We start from the raw sequence: 15,285 nt of genomic DNA on the forward strand, positions 1-15,285 counted from the left end.
GTCCTTCTTCATTCTCTTAGATTCTTTACTGCTCAGAGTCAACTTTCTATTTTCAGGTGAAATTTCAAGTGAGAAGACCATATAATAAGGACGACTTCATAATATTCAATGGGAAAGGGACGAATTCTACATCGTGGTTCCAGAAAGATAAAATCATTGAAATTTCAAACAAGGAATAGGTTCCACTGAACCTTACTTTCAATGAGAAGTATATATATTATCTCCTTGCTCATATTGAACATCTTTAATTATATAATGATAGTTCTTTTGAAAGATCTAGAAGAGGTAGACTCAAGAAAAGAAATACTCTATCCAGTGAGAGATAAATATCAAACAGGGTATAAAGCGCTAGGATCAGAAGATCTTGCTAGACGTACCTACAGACGTACACTACCCGAACATCTGGCCAGAAACTACAATACCCCTGACATCCACTCCTCACGTGTTTTCACCGCATAGACTTGACCAAGAAAGAAGCTGTTTAGAATCTCCGCTTCTTGACACGATGTCACTCCCCACCTCGCTTCTGGTCCTGATGCCTCCCTTCATTTCTACACATAACAGTAATATTACATTGAGTGGGTGGGGGCATCTTTTTTTAATAATCTTTAATTATTTAATAACAGTTCTTTAGAACACTTTCTCAGTGTGTATGTATATATATATATATATATATATATATATATATATATATATATATCATCATCATCATCATCATCATCATTTAGCGTCCGTTTTCCATGCTAGCATGGGTTGGACGGTTTAACTGGGGTCTGTGAAGCCGGAAGGCTTCATCAGGCCCAGTCAGATTTGGCAGTGTTTCTACGGCTGGATGCCCTTCCTAACGCCAACCACTCCGCGAGTGTAGTGGGTGTTTTTTACGTGCCACCTGCACAGGTGCCAAACAGAGCTGGTACAACGGCCACGAACGGATGGTTCTTTTACGTGTCACCGGCACGGGGGCCAGCCGAGGCTGGCAACGAACACGAACGGATGGTGCTTTTACGTGCCACCGACACGGGGCCAGACAGAGCTGGCAAACGGCCACGAACGGACGGTGCTTTTACGTGTCACTGGCACGGGGGCCAGCCGAGGCTGGCAACGAACACGAGCGGATGGTGCTTTTACGTGCCACCGACACGGGGGCCAGACAGAGCTGGCAAACGGCCACGAGCGAATGGTGCTTTTACGTATCACCGACACGGGTGCCAGACGAGGCTGGCAGCGGACACGGATATATGATTTGATTTTGATTGTTCTCACTGGTCTTGCCGGGTCTTCTCACGCACAGCATACTTCCACAGGTCTCGGTCTCTGGTCATTTCCTTGGTGAGACCTAGAGTTCGAAGGTCGTGCTTCACCACCTCGACCCAGGTTTTCCTGGGTCTACCTCTTCCACAGGTCCCCTCAACTGCCAGGGTGTGGCACTTTTTCACACACCTATCTTCGTCCATTCTCGCCACATGACCATACCAGCGCAATCGTCTCTCTTGCACACAACATCTGATGCCTCTTAGGTCCAACTTTTCTCTCAAGGTACTTACACTCTGTCGATTATGAACACTGACATTACACATCCAACGGAGCATACTAGCTTCATTTCTTGCGAGCTTACGTAAATCCTCAGAGGTCACAGCCCAAGTTTCACTACCATGTAGCATGGCTGTACGTACACATGCATCATACAGTCTGCCTTTTACTTTGAGCGAGAGGCCTTTTGTCACCAGTAGGGGTAAGAGCTCTCTAAACTTTGCCCAGGCTATTCTTACTCTAGCAGTTATACTTTCAGCACACCCGCCCCCACTACTGACTTGGTCACCTAGGTAGCGGAAGCTATCAACTACTTCTAGTTTTTCTCCCTGAAACGTGATAGAAGTTGGTCTCTGCATATTTTCAGAGTTTATTGCTCCTGAGCATCTGCCACAGATAAAAACTATTTTCCTAGTTAGTCTTCCTTTGACATTACTACATCTCTTATGTGTCCATAGCTTACATTTGGTGCATCTTATAGAGTTTCTACCTACGCCTTTTCTACAGATCGAGCAAGGCCATCTACCTGAAGGCGTTTGTGATTGGTCTACCTTCCTACTTATTAGGACTTTGGTTTTGGCTAGGTTGATTCTAAGGCCCTTCGATTCTAAACCTTGCTTCCACACCTGAAACTTCTCCTCCAGTTCTGATAGAGACTCAGCAATTAGAGCAAGGTCATCAGCATAGAGGAGCTCCCAGGGGCATCTAGTCTTGAATTCCTCCGTTATTGCCTGAAGGACTATGATAAATAGGAGGGGGCTGAGGACTGAACCTTGGTGGACCCCAACCTCTACCCTGAATTCTTCACTGTACTTGGTGCCAACCCTCACCTTACTAGCAGCGTCTCTGTACATGGCTTGTACAGCTCTCACTAACCATTCATCTATCCCTAGTTTCTTCATTGACCACCAGATAAGGGATCGGGGGACCCTGTCGAAGGCTTTCTCCATATCGACAAAAGCCAGGTATAGGGGTTTGTCTTTGGCTAGGTATTTCTCCTGCAGCTGTCTTACCAGGAAAATAGCATCAGTAGTACTTTTCCCTGGCACGAACCCAAACTGCATCTGATCTAAGCTAACTCTCTCTCTAATTTGTTGGGCTATAACCCTCTCCATTACCTTCATTACCTGATCTAGCAGCTTGATACCCCTGTAGTTATTTGTATCTAGGGCGTCACCTTTACCTTTGTAGTAGTTAACTATTATGCTGCTACACCAGTCATTGGGAATGACTCCTTCGTGTATCATCTGGTTAACTATACGGGTGACTAGGCTATAGCCAGCACTACCAGATATTTTGAGCATCTCTGCAGTAATTCCTGATGGGCCTGGGGCTTTCCCTGTTTTCATGCTTCTAATTGCCTTATCTACTAAGGAACTATCAACTCGGATTGCTGGTCCCTCTGTTGGGTCAACATTCGGCAGACTCTCTTTATCCCATTCATTTTCCTCATTCAGCAACCTTTCATAGTGGCGTCTCCAAACCTCTCTCTTTGCATCCTCATTTAGCGCAAGTGAGCCGTCATCCTTGCGAACACATTTCTCTCCTACCATGTCACGATTCTCTCTCACACACTGTCTTGCAACACGAAATATCTCAAGTCTTTCATCTTCACGGCGCAGGACATTGGCAATTTTTTCTTATCTGCTTCCCCTCTGGCTAAATACAACTGCCTCCTAGCCTCCCTTCTTGCAGTCTGATACACTTCCCTGCTACCACCGTTCTTCCAGTCCTTCCAAGCCTGTTTCTTTTGTCTAATAGCCCTGTCAACAGTATTGTTCCACCACCACGTTATTTTGGGTCTTGTGGGGACTTTGTACCAGCCACAGATCTGGTCTGTGGCTTTCAGCAGGTTGTCCCTTAGAAGCGCCCAGTTATCTTCTACCCCATGTGTAGCTATACCCCCTTCTATTTCGTCGAAGGCTTCAAGTAACATGTCTCTAAATCTCTGTCCATTTGCAGGGTCTTTAAGCTTCCAGACCCTTCTTCTCCATGTTGGTCGTCTTCTAGTTGTCCTCTTAGTCCTGATTCTAAAGTCACTGACTACCAGTCTATGTTGTGGGGTACACTCTTCGCCTGGGAAGGTTTTGGCATTTATAAGCAGCCATCTTTCCCTTTTTCTGGTAAGGATGTAGTCGATTTGGCTAGTATGCTGGCCCGAACGGTAGGTGACCAAGTGGCTTGTCGGTTTCCTGAAGTTAGTGTTGCAAACCATAAGACTATTCGCATCACAGAACTCCAGCAGCCTGGTTCCCTCCTCATTGCGAGAACCATAACCATAGCCTCCATGAACGCCATAGAAGCCCTCAGCATATCGTCCAACATGCCCATTGAAGTCACCACCCACAAAGAGAAGGTCCCTGTCGTTCGTCAGTGAGGTGGTCTGTAGTAGGGTGTCATAGAAACGGTCTTTCTGTCCATTGGGTAGCCCTGGCTGAGGGGCATATGCCGATATAATAGTTGCTAAACTATGATGGATCACTAAACTAATCTTCAGTATTCTGTCACATACTCTGACTACCTCGATTACCTTACCTACCCATTTTTCGGCAATAAGCATACCTACTCCCCCGACCCCTTCAGTATTCCCAGCCCAGAAAATCTTGTACCTCTGTCCTTTACCTGTGAGGAACCTAGCAGAACCTCCTCTCCACCTCACCTCTTGAACACAGCATATATCCACACACCTTCGTTCAAGCAATTCAACGATCTCGCCAGATCTGCCTTTCAGTGTGCCAACGTTGAGGGTGCCAATCCTGAGGGAGTGGGAGGCATTGGACCTAGTAGCATCATGAACCTGAAAAGAAAACTCGCGTTTGGCAGAATTCATAAACAGACAATTAAACCTAAGTTCAAACCGCGTACGTTACCAATATATCTTGCAATGAATGACCACTACCATTTATGGAAGGAGGAGCAAGTGGCGTAGACAACAGGGATGCGAAGTGTACATGGGAGATAGACATGTACATGGGAGACAACAAGGATGAGAAAATTTTGGACTTCCTGTAGCAGTGGGGACAGTGTAAAACTTAAAGTGTACATCAGAGACAGCGATGAGAAAATTTTAGGCTTCCTGTAACGGTGGAGGGGGTGGGAGGGCGGGCGAACCCCGCGAAAATCGGCCGCCTGCGAAAATCGGCTGCCTGCAAAAATCGGCCGCCATTGAGACCTCTGTATGGAGAAACTTAAATATCTATTCTATATTTAGCGAGACACGAGGCCGAACCGATGGTCAACGATAACTAATGAATTATACATGGAGAAATACATCTTAATCAATAATCAACTACCAGATAATACCCAATCACATAATTATTAAACCACTACATATGAACATTAAGGTCAAACATAATAATATAGAACAAAACAATGTACATCAATGAGTAATATGATACAATAAGTACAGTATGTATAAGTGAATATAAATAAATACAAATTCACTTATACATACTGTACTTATTGTATCATATTACTCATTCATGTACATTGTTTTGTTCTATATTATTATGTTTGACCTTAATGTTCATATGTAGTGGTTTAATAATTATGTGATTGGGTATTATCTGGTAGTTGATTATTGATTAAGATGTATTTGTCCATTTTCTTATTTTGTATTATTAATTTGTGGTAAAACATTTTACCTTTGCCCATATAATACAGTAAATGAATTAATTGCATTGCAATTCTTAACATTTATGTATTAACTTTGATGGGTGCTTTACTACCAGTATATTGGATATATGTTATCCCATGGAGGGTTGCACTCACAACCCCTATCTCAATTTATAACAAAGGGTAATTAATTAACTAGTAATCAATAATTTCACCAAGTAGAATTCGGCATGAAAAAGGACCATTTCACGGTAAACTTAAGTAATATTTTATAATTAGGGTTCAGCAAAGATTTGCTTTACCACATACCGAAGTTTAGAAATAGCAGCCAAAGAACCTTAGCTATTTCTTCTACTTTTTGTCTGGGAGTCTCTTCTTAAAGAAGAAGAAATAGCTAAGGTTCTTTGGCTGCTATTTCTAAACTTTGGTATGTGGTAAAGCAAATCTTTGCTGAACCCTAATTATATATATATATATATATATATATATATATATATATATATATATATATATATATATATATATATATATATATATATATATATATATATATACATATATATATATGTGTGTGTGTGTGTATATATAAGATCAGCAAAATTTAGATTCAAATGAATATGGTACTTAAGTCAGAGGCACCAGAATTTTGTATGGTATAATCCATATAAATCCATGGGGTGATTATAATCAAAATAAGCAACAAGTATATCTTCGGTAATTTGATACAATCGTTTCATGCTACTTCATTTTATTAAACATTGTAAGTATTACATCAGTTTTAAAATGTTGAGCAATCTTCAGCCATTTATAGAAGTCTTCCATCTAATGGACAATACATATATTTATTTCCATTTCGTTTGCCAACATTATAAAAAGGGTAGCTATGCAGACAGAGAGGTTGATTTGATTGTTAAGAACATTATAGTATTAACCCTTTCGTTACTGTATTTATTTTGAGATGCTCTGTGTTTCTTTCAATTAATTTTAAATATAACAAAGAATTTAGTAAAATAACTTAGTTATCATTAAGCTAGTGCTAGGAACATAAATTTTAGCTGAGGTTTGGTGGAAGATTTTAATTCAAAACTTATGAAAACAAGACATTTGTACTCAGAGACAGGTTGGTAACGAAAGGGTTAAAGTTTATCTTCTGACTATAGATTTTTCCTTTAGTTATTTAGATCTGTTAGTGGGGATGGAGGGATTTTCGGTTGGATGGAGACAAAGAATTTTTCTATTTATAGATATAGGAAGGGGTAAAATAAATCTCAAAAGTTATTCATGTTGAAGTTTAAGTGGTAGGGGAATTATAGGCTATTAATGTCATAGATATACCCTCCAGCCTTCATCAGGTGTCTTGGGGAAATTTCGAACCTGGGTTCTCATTCCTAAGGTATTTTTCGATGTTGCTATTATTATTATTATTATTATTATTATTATTATTATTATTATTATTATTATTATTATTATTATTGTTATTATTGTTATTATTATCATTATTATTATTATTATTATTATTATTATATTCAGTAGTTTTATTTTTATAGCATGCTTTCACTTCACTACCGAGCGCAGCTCTGTGTGCCTTGGGTATGTGCTGTGTTTTGCTGTGATGCTCTGGTGGTTACTGTATTGAAAGTGTTTTGCATAGAATGTGTGCAGTGCCCAGTAGTGCAATTTTCTGTATGTTGTATATCATCATCATCATCATCATCATCAATATTATTATTATTATTATTCAGGTCACTGCCTGGAATCGAACTCGGAATCTTGGGGTTAGTAGCCTGCGCTCTTAACCACTATGCTATATGCCCACGGGCATATGGCGTAGTGGTTTACCCAAATTACATGCCATTTTTATCTTCTATATCATGAATCTGGGTATGAAACATGCACTAATATCAGAAATGAAATAATAAACTCATTGATTTAATAAAACAAAACTGATTTTTGTAAATAGAATCGTAAAAATTTTCTTCGTAATAATTTTTATCAAATTTATCAATTGTAATATGTTGGTTTTCAGAGACCCGTATTTTAGCATCGAGTGGGAAGTTCAAAGTCAAGGAAAACGATTTCACGCTGCTAGAAAAGAGGGAAGCCATAAAGAGTTTGATATTTCTGTCAAAAACGAAGACAATAGTAAGTAAAATATATTCCCTTGATTTAAATTTAAATGAGTGTATGATTGCGTGCATGTGTGTGTATATTTCGTGGAACATTGTCTGAAATATATATAAAAGCTTTAAATATATATATATATATATACGTGCAACGGCGCATCGCCTTACTGGCACTGTGCCGTTGGTATGTGTAAAAAATTTGAGCGAGGTCATTGCCAGTACCGCCTGACTGGCCCCGTGCTGGTGGCACGTAAAAGTACCCACTACACTCTCGGAGTGGTTGGCATTAGGAAGGGCATCCAGCTGTAGAAACAGTGCCAGATCAAGACTGGAGCCTGGTGCAGCCATCTGGTTCGCCAGCCCACAGTCAAACCGTCCAACCCATGCTAGCATGGAAAGCAGACGACGACGACGACGATGATGATGATATGTGGAATTAAATGACGACGACGATGATGATGATGATGATGATATGTGGAATTAAATGACAGAGGAATAGGAAATTGCTTAATAAACTTCATCAACTTACCACTAACTGCTGTTTGATGGCCCTTCATTTTTGAAGCCCCAAGAAAACTATTAGGTGATGCACAAGCATTCAGCTCTGAGTACACTGCATCTTATGACAGAAACAACAGTAAGCCCATGAAGTTCATTGCGCAATTCCTGTTCCTTTGTTATTTATTCAATTTCTTATTAAGCTCCGTATTTGACTAATGCTTTATTCTGAAGTTTATGTACACTGATGTTCTGACACCAACTTATTTCTATGACTATGCTTTGGTTAAATATTTATATGTATAAACACTTGTGTGTGTGTGTGGGGGGGGGGGTTTATGGAAGAAGAATGTTGTAATTCGCTTGAAGCATTGTGTTACAGATCTAGAATAATAAATGAAATGAAAAATGAGAATATCTAACAATGCAGAGATGAAAATAACCCATATATATATATATAAGTGAAGGCACATGGCTCAGTGGTCAGAGCGTTGAGCTTACGATCGTGAGGTTGTGAGCTCGATTCCCGGGCTGGGCTGTGTGTTGTGTTCTTGAGCAAGACACTTTATTTCAGTTGCTCCAGTTCACTCAGCTGTAGAAATGAGTTGCGACGTCACAGGTGCTAAACTGTATCGGCCCCTTTGCCTTTCCCTTGGATGACATCGGCAGCGTGGAGAGGGGAGGCCGGTATGCATGGGCAACTGCTGGTCTTCCATAAAAACCACCTTACCCAGACTTGTACCTTTCAGTTCCACATTACTCCTCCTTCCCCCCACCCAAACACACCTACAGTGTCCCTTGAAATAGATCATATTCTTTTACATTAACATGGTGGACAGGTCAGTTCTAGCTTCCCTACTATTATAATGTAAATCTTTTTTAACTCATAATATTCTGTGCGTGTATACCAATACTCCACTGAACTTTTTAATAATTCCTTCTGGAAATTATCTTGAGAATGTATAATATATTTGTTGTAATCTTTTGTGCCCAATATTTCAATGAACTTGTTAAACTTTTTTATGTTCTCAACATGCTCTTGTCACCAAAGAATGTATATATATGTATTGTAGTACTCTGTGTCAACCAATATTCTGTGCGTGTTTGAATATACAGATACAATACCAATATCCCACTGAACTTTTTAATAATTCCTTCTGGAAACTATCTTTAACATGTTCTTGAGAATGATTATTTATGCTGTAATCTTTTGTGCCCAATATTTTAAGGAACTTGTTAAACTTTTTATGTCCTTAACATGTCCTTGTTACCAAAGACTGTATATATGTAATGTAGCATTTTGTAACAACCAATAATTAACACAACCAAACTTCTACATGTTACTTTTGACAATCTTTTTCCAAAAGGTGAAACCAGTAAAGTAAATAAACATCTTTTAAAATTGCATTTCAAACCTTCTTTAGTATATATATATATAAAGGGGTTTGCATGATTGTGTGTAGAGGGATATATATTATTCAAAGAAATTCCAACTCTGTCTGTTTTTTATGGTTTATTTATATTCTTTATAATATTAATGTAGAATATAGAATATATAGTATAAATAATATATATATGTAAAATGAAATGAAATATTGATTGTCCTATTGAATAGATGAAATGCTGAATATAAAATATTAGGGGACTAGTATACTTTCTTGCATTAAAGCAGTCATCAAGGTCGCAGGTTGTGACAGGAGTGTTTCAACTGTACATATATATGTCTCGAATTATATTATATATATATATATATATACATATATATATAATATATATATATATATATATATATATATATATATATATATATATATATATGTATTTTATTTTTATTTGAGAACAAAATCTTTGTGGAGAATGGCGATTTGACGTCTATATCTAGCATGTTGACTGTCCACCTTTCGTGTTCAGTCCTTAATTGGTATATATATATATATATATATATATATATATATATATATATGTCATTCAATATGTGACCACATGTGTATCGTTGGCGATTTTCTTTCTCCGTCTTCCCTTCCTTGGACCTTTCCTTTTTCTATGTTTCTGACGAAGAGCTCCGCACAAAACATTAAATCCTTCTTCTTTCTTTCCTTTCCTGAACTTCCAATAACACTATACTTGTTCCACGTCCTCACATTGTGTTTTCGCTTTGTTCATGTTTGGATTAACTATAAATACATACATATATATATATAATATATATATATATATATATATTTAAAATTAAGGGTAAAAATTGATATTAGTCAATTAAAACCAGTGGTCTAGCACATTAAAAAAAAACCGAAGATTAAAATATTTATATATACCAATTGAGGACTGAACACGAAAAGGTGGACAGTCAACATGCTAGATATAGACGTCAAATCGCCATTCTCCACAAAGATTTTGTTCTCAAATAAAAATAAAATTCAGCACGACCTAAAGCAATGGATAAGAAAAGAAATATACGAAATGGAATAATCACCTACGTACCGTACAGTTTCAGCTATTAATATCACAAGGATATCTGTAGCTTCGTCAGCGTAGTTTGTTATGAGCAGAATATGCTGTACTAGATGAAAAACGGTACCGGAGTCCCGCATGCAAAAAGTACATGGAGAATGGCGATTTGACGTCTATATCTAGCATGTTGACTGTCCACCTTTTCGTGTTCAGTCCTCAATTGGTATATAATATATATATATATATATACATACATATATATATATATATATATATATATAAATTAGAAGGTTTGGAGATGATGTACAGGTATTTTATATTAGAAGAAATGACGTACTCAGAAATCTGGATGGTTTATATTTACAGATATTTATTAGTATGTTCCTTTTTTTATATAAATCATATATCATATATTAGTGCTTTCGTCCATTAGACTCCACTAGAATGGACGAAAGCGCTAATATATGATATATGATTTATAAAAAAAAGGAACATACTAATAAATATCTGTAAATATAAAACCATCCAGATTTCTGAGAACCTCATTTCTTCTAATATATATATATATATATATATATATATATATATATATATATATATATATATTATATATATATATATATATATATATATATGTATATATACATACATATATGCATATAAACTAAATATTTTGTATATTCCAATTCCATGTTACATGTGTTTCATTAAAGCAAAGGAGTTGCAAAGGTTCACATGTAGAAATAAAAACATGTATAGAATCTCCTATCCGTAATTCTTCAGACAAACATTTAAAGATTATAATTTTAACAAAATTTACCCTTCATTTTTTTCTTTTTTTTTTTCAGGTGTGTTCGCCAGTTACGAAGCTTTGGTCATCTCAGTGATTTTTATGTAGAATGTATATTATTCCAGAAACTATGGATACATACATACATACATACATACATACATACATAAATACATACATACATACATACATACATACATACATACATACGTATGATAGATAGATAGATAAATAGATAGATAGATAGATAGATAGATAGATAGATAAATAAATAGATAGATGGATGGATAAATAGATAGATGGATAGATAGATAGACAGAATGATAGATAGATGGATAAATAGATAGATGGTTGGATAAATAGATAGATAGATAAGTTTCTTTATTGGTCACACAGGGCTGCACACAGATGGGACAAATTACAAGGTAGAACTTTTCTTTTGGAGGATGAGAAAAAAAAAAAGTGGCATAGGTTTTTGATCAAAAGAGATCGTAAAAGGGAAAAAAGAAAAAAAGAAAAAAAGGAAAAGAAACAAAAGAAAAGAAAAAAGAAAAAAGAAGAAAAAAGAGGGAAAAAGGGGAAGAGGAAAAACGATCAATAGGGATCGTGTATCACAGTGTCATGATGTACGGTGTAAAGGGGGGAGCAGATAAGGTTTATCCGTGGGAAGAAAAGCCTACGAAAAAGACCATGGTAACCTCGATCAATATTGTTATGTGTTACCACATTTGTTTGCAAGTGGGTAACCCTCTGTTTTCAATTTCTGGGTTCATAGGATTATGCTCAAGGTGGCTTCGTCATTCATACGTGCCATCCTTGCTACATTCACCCATCTTTTTTTTAAACATTCGCTAGACAAAACTTGCCTCTCTACTCTCACTTTCCTTTTCAAGTGGTACTTGAAGAAGTTGATGAGAGATTGACCAGAGAGGAAAGTGTTTGTCTCTAATCCTTTCAGAGATAGATAGATAGATGGATGGATAGATAGATGGATAGATAGACAGAAGGATAGATAGATGGATAAATAGATAGATAGATAGATAGATAAATAGATAGATGGATGGATAGAATTGATATATATATATATATATAATAGTTATCGCCATACTAATATGGCATTCTTATAAAAATAAGAAAAAAGCTGTCCGCTTATTAGCTCCATGAGGCCATCGCCTTAAGTTAGCTATTTGATACACAAACTGTATCCATATAACCTTCGAACAAGGGAGGTCAGTCGCTCCACACTACTTGACCGGCAGCTACAGACGCGTTTCGGGGTATTGCCCCTTTTCAATGCAGCGTAGCCAGCCAGTAGGTGTCGCTTCCGACAATCTCTGTTCGATGGTTTTATTTACCTAGTTTCGGTGGAATACATCCACTTGTTTTCAATAATAGAAATATTAAAATTACTAAGTCTCTCTAAAAGAGAACAGCGGCAGCGTTCCCGGAAAATAATAGTTATCGCCATACTAATATGGCATTCTTATAAAAATAAGAAAAAAGCTGTCCGCTTATTAGCTCCATGAGGCCATCGCCTTAAGTTAGCTATTTGATACACAAACTGTATCCATATAACCTTCGAACAAGGGAGGTCAGTCGCTCCACACTACTTGACTGGCAGCTACAGACGCGTTTCGGGGTATGGCCCCTTTTCAATGCAGCGTAGCCAGCCAGTAGGTGTCGCTTCCGACAATCTCTGTTCGATGGTTTTATTTACCTAGTTTCGGTGGAATACATCCACTTGTTTTCAATAATAGAAATATTAAAATTACTAAGTCTCTCTAAAAGAGAGACTTAGTAATTTTAATATTTCTAAAAGAGAGACTTAGTAATTTTAATATTTCTATTATTGAAAACAAGTGGATGTATTCCACCGAAACTAGGTAAATAAAACCATCGAACAGAGATTGTCGGAAGCGACACCTACTGGCTGGCTACGCTGCATTGAAAAGGGGCAATACCCCGAAACGCGTCTGTAGCTGCCGGTCAAGTAGTGTGGAGCGACTGACCTCCCTTGTTCGAAGGTTATATGGATACAGTTTGTGTATCAAATAGCTAACTTAAGGCGATGGCCTCATGGAGCTAATAAGCGGACAGCTTTTTTCTTATTTTTATAAGAATGCCATATTAGTATGGCGATAACTATTATTTTCCGGGAACGCTGCCGCTGTTCTCTTTTAGAGAGACTTAGTAATTTTAATATTTCTATATATATATATATATATATATATATATATATATATATATATATATATATATATATATATATATATATATATACATATATACATATATATATATATATATATATATGTATATATATATGCATGTGTATGCGTACATGTATGATCATCATGAAATTTAAAGTTAATTAATTAACAAATTTTCCCTTCATTTTTTTTTTTCAGGAGTGAAAGTGAGTTTGAAACCCTGGTAGTCTCAGTACATTTAAACTAGAATACATATTAATCCAGAAACGGCATATTCTTAAATACATACATACATACACACAGGGTCTCGGAAGAGATAGGGTTAATTGAAGGCTACCAAACCTACCATACACAGACAACTTCAGCTTTATATATATAGATTTCACAGTTTATTTTTCACCAGTTTGAATTGATGTTCAACTTGGTATTAGAAAATAGGGCAGCGAGCTGGCAGAAACGGTAGCACGTTGGGCGAAATGCTTAGCGGTATTTTGTCTGCCGCTATGTTCTGAGTTCAAATTCTGCCAAGGTCAACTTTGCCTTTCATCCTTTCGGGGTCGATTAAATAAGTACCAGTTATGCACTGGGGTTGATATAATTGACTTAATCCGTTTGTCTATCCTTGTTTGTCCCCTCTGTGTTTAGCCCCTTGTGGGTAGTAAAGAAATAGGTATTTCATGTGCCGTTATGTTCTGAGTTCAAATTCCGTCAAGGTCGACTTTGCCTTTCATCCTTTTGGGGGTCGATTAAATAAGTACCAGTTACGCACTGGGGTCGATATAACCGACTTAATCCGTTTGTCTGTCCTTGTTTGTCCCCTCTATTTTTAGCCCCTTGTGGGAAATAAAGAAATAAGAAAATATGTCAGCACTACATCAGTGTGTGGTTTGCAGCGGTATGGTCTAAACTGCTGTGAAATGACCTGATCTGGATTAAGGGTTAGGATTAGAACTTCGGTTTAAAGTTAGGAATACAGTTTAGGGTTAGGATTATGGTTAAGATTAGTCTACACGCTGAAGTGTAAATGGCCGAGTGGACCACTTGCTAAGATGGCACTGATATTTCTCTCATTCACCTCTTTTTCTGTCATATGCTTTGTATGCATTCTGGAACATTCTGTTATACACAGAGACAGGTTCATGTATTTACTTTCCGAATGTAATATTTAAAGAGTGATTATTCTTTGTTGTTTTTTTACTGTTGTAATTTTTTTCTCTGTAATTTAGTTATTCTTTCCATTGTTGTTAAATAAAACAATTTTTTGTCTGAGAAAAAAACTCGTCCGTCATATTTCTAAAACATTTGCTTCTTCTCTATTTCGACGACAACATATAAAATTAATGTCAGATGGCTGATTCCAGTATAAGAAATCTTGCTTTGAAGGCGGCGAGCTGGCAGAAACGTTAGCACGCTGGGCGAAATGCATAGCCGTATTTTGTCTGCCGTTACGTTCTGAGTTCAAATTCCGCCGAGGTCGACTTTGCCTATCATCCTTTCGGGCTCGATTAAATATGTACCAGTTACGCACTGGGATCGATATAATTGACTTAATCCATTTGTCTGTCCTTGTTTGTCCTCTCTGTGTTTAGCCCCTTGTGGGTAGTAAAGAAATAAAAAATCTTGTTTCGCAACTGACCCAACCAACGATTAAAAGAACTTCTACAATTTTTATACAAAGGTCTGTGAACTACACAACAATCCACCTCTCAAACAAGAGCTTCCCAACTGCCCAATATCTCCTGCTTTGACTTGGAAATGCACTGGTGTTCAGTTCTGTTTCAATGCTTTTTACAGAGATCTTGTTATGGCAGTATACTATGTTGCTTGTTCCTTCTAGAGCCATGCCTGGTTCATAAGGGCCAGTTTCCTGGTTTCATTGGCGTATAGGTTCCCCACCTGGATGGGACGCCGGTCCGTCGCAGGCAAGCTGCAAGATGCAGGAGGAAAGAGTGAGAGAAAGTTGTGGCGAAAGAGTCAGCAGAAGTTCGCCATTACCTTCTGCCGGAGCCACGTAGAGCTTAGGTGTTTCACTCATAAACACACACATCGCCCAGTCTGAGATTCGAAC

At 37.4% G+C, this 15,285-nt stretch overlaps 1 long non-coding RNA gene across 1 annotated transcript in view; it reads left to right on the forward strand.

Moving 5' to 3' along the window:
* LOC118762877 overlaps positions 1–11,174 on the forward strand; it is a 21,568-nt gene extending 10,394 nt beyond the window's left edge. Inside the window, exons 4-6 of the long non-coding RNA XR_004998623.1 lie at positions 57–208; positions 7,172–7,287; positions 11,066–11,174. This is a non-coding gene — a long non-coding RNA (uncharacterized LOC118762877). The remainder of the gene's footprint in view (positions 1–56; positions 209–7,171; positions 7,288–11,065) is intronic.
* The last annotated feature ends 4,111 nt before the right edge of the window (positions 11,175–15,285 follow it).

This window comes from Octopus sinensis, linkage group LG4, assembly GCF_006345805.1.
Source record: "Octopus sinensis linkage group LG4, ASM634580v1, whole genome shotgun sequence".
NCBI lineage: Eukaryota > Metazoa > Mollusca > Cephalopoda > Octopoda > Octopodidae > Octopus > Octopus sinensis.